The following is a 587-nucleotide window of genomic DNA, read 5'->3' as shown; positions in this document are numbered from 1 at the left end:
TAAGCTGAAAGACCGCTGTCTGCATTACTAGAAAATATCACTTGAAAAAAATTTTCCAGTTGACATGTATACTTGCCAGAGAGAGAGAAAGAGAGAGAGAGAGAGAGAGAGAAAGCACCTCCCACGTGGGGCATGCCACACTGTAATCCCTTCTCCTTCATCTCTCCCTCCTTCCACAACTTTTGGGCACACATGCACCTGACATGTTTTTCAAGCTGCCGGGTCCAGGACTCAAATCATGCAGTTGACCACATGGGATCCAGCTGTCTGAACTACCACATCATGAGATGGCCTGAAACATCATTTTATTTTTTATATTTACTTTATTTCAATTTATTTATTTACATTCATTCACTATACATCATTACAGCATACAAAATGAGATTTCCCATCCAGAATACACTGTATATTGGCTCAATCAAGCACATCAACATACGTGTTACCATCAACAAATAATTTTCCATTTCTTGTTTTCTGTATATTTTGCTATTTTTGCCATCCTTGAGTCCCTTTCTCTCACCCTCTGCTGTGTCCCACCCTCCTCCCACACTGTCTCTGGTATCCATGGTTGCTTTCTATGCCTCCCC

The sequence above is a fragment of the Tupaia chinensis genome, unplaced genomic scaffold, assembly GCF_000334495.1.
Source record: "Tupaia chinensis unplaced genomic scaffold, TupChi_1.0 Scaffold000063_1, whole genome shotgun sequence".
Taxonomy (NCBI): domain Eukaryota; kingdom Metazoa; phylum Chordata; class Mammalia; order Scandentia; family Tupaiidae; genus Tupaia; species Tupaia belangeri.
The sequence above is the reverse complement of the archived record's forward strand: the minus strand, read 5'-3'. Positions refer to the sequence as shown.